Raw genomic sequence first — 2,027 nt, forward strand, 5'->3', positions numbered from 1 at the left:
GTGCGGGGGGGGGGGGGACATCCAGGTCCCAGGTGAGCGGGAAGAGCTCCCTGGGTGACGGTGTCCCTGTGGCTCACCTGCCAGGTTCTGGAGCTCGGGCCCCAATGTCCTGCCGCCTGGATGAGGCGCACACCCGGTTCTGGGCGTCCCCTCCAGGACGAGTCTGATGAACGACTAGATACTTCCTTCTGCTTTTCCCCGGGGCCGACTCTGTCCCTTCAGGCCCAGGCTCCTGCCTCATCTTGCAGTGTGGCTTCCAGCAGATTGCTCTCCCTCTCTGGGTACCTCCGTTGCCTTCTCTGTGCAGGTGGGGTGGCGATAGCACTCAGGAAGTTGTCACAGCTCAGCAGGCACTGAGAGCAGGCCGCTCACCTCTGCTGTAACGGGCCAGGTGGCAGTGTTGTTGGCATTTGGGGCCACATGGTCTTTGTTCTGGCTGTTCCACTCGGCTGCAACATGGGGGGAAATCCGGGCATTTGAGAATTATTGTTTGTTGTAGAGAATTTGCAGACAAGCCCATGTAGGCGAGTGGCCCCTGGCTTTCAAATGAAAGGTAGCTGTTAGACCTGGGATGCCAAATTGAGAACGCGGCCAAATGCAAAGAATAGGGAACTTTTTTTAAAGACGGGGTTTTAGTCTGTGTAAGTGTGATTGTAAGAGGCATGTTCTTTCTCCCAAACACTGCTTTTTTATATTTTTTTTTGTTGAATCCTCACCTGAAGCTATTTTTTCCATTGATTTCTAAAGAGAGTGGAAGGGACAGAGGGAGGGGAGAGAGAGATCAATGTGAGACACATCGATGGGTTGCCTCTTGCACGCCCCGGCCGGGCTAGTGATCGAACCTGCAACCGAAGTTCATGCTCTTGACTGGGAACGGAACCCGGGAACTTTCGATGTGTGGGCCGACACTCTAACCACTGAGCACACTGGCCAGGGCCTAAATGATGCTTTTGATTTAGCCAGCTCCTCTACCTCTTGTTGTTATAATGAACATTTTGTACTTTTTAAAAAATTTTCTGCCCACTAGCTTCCCGATGAGCCCCTGGGACACCCCACCCCCAAGCAGCTTTCCCCCAGCACAGAGCGAACCTGGGATTCAGTTTCATTTTATAAAAAGCACTGGTTTCCCTGCAGGAGGCTTAATTTTGAAAGAGTTTTATATTTCTTTCTTTTTTTTTCACATTTCAGAAAAACACACACACGAAAGACAGTTTTTTTCAGACTTAAAGTAATACGTTTTTGGTTTTTATAGAAAAACATACAGAAAAGCCCGGGACAGTGAAGTCCCACCAATGAGAGGAAACCACCGAATACTGTGGTGTTTCTCCTACTTTTCATTTTCGTACACAGAAAAATATACTGAGAGTCAGCCATTCAACTTACTCTGTGACTTTTCTTATTTCTGCTTTTCTCTCCTTGCCTGTAAGACACAAATGGAACTACAGGGTGTCCACTGTTCTACAGCTCACTGATTAGAGTCGATTCCGTGGTTTGGAACAATGTTTTAAAACCTTACTGAATCGCCTGCCTTTTTGAGACACGATGACAGCATCGTCTCCCCTGTCTTTCCATATTCCTCCCGATACACTGTTCATCCTCAGACATGAGACATTGACATATTAAATGGAAGGTAATGAGGTTAGTTGTTTAAAAGGGGGGAGAAACATTCTAGACTTGTGATGACTTCTCTTTGAAGCCCCTAGTTTGATTACATAGCTTCTAATCGGAAGCCTTGGATTTAAGATGCATCGTTATTAACCTAAAGTAGGAATAAAGAAGAGCCACACACTCTTTTTCTTTCTTTTTCTTTTTTTATCACCACGAACATGAAGGATTCCGATCATCAGATGAGACACAGTCCCGGGAACCCAGCTTCCTCCCTGAGACTGGTGACCAGCGTCCCAGCACAGATAACTCATTCTGTGCGGCTGGAGCAGCTGTTGCCTTGAATGCGGCCCTTTTTCCCCGGAAATGGAAAAGGTCTCATGAAGAAAGCCTGTGTTGTTTCTTTTTGAAAGCAGCTGGCT

The 2,027-nt window shown here is 47.7% G+C and overlaps 1 protein-coding gene across 1 annotated transcript in view; it reads left to right on the top strand.

Annotated features, from left to right (window-relative positions):
* The window catches only part of LOC102756990 (E3 ubiquitin-protein ligase PDZRN3), a 103,468-nt gene that overhangs the window by 32,275 nt on the left and 69,166 nt on the right, over positions 1-2,027 (top strand).

The sequence above is a fragment of the Myotis davidii genome, unplaced genomic scaffold (genome assembly GCF_000327345.1).
Source record: "Myotis davidii unplaced genomic scaffold, ASM32734v1 scaffold663, whole genome shotgun sequence".
In the NCBI taxonomy this organism is placed as follows: domain Eukaryota; kingdom Metazoa; phylum Chordata; class Mammalia; order Chiroptera; family Vespertilionidae; genus Myotis; species Myotis davidii.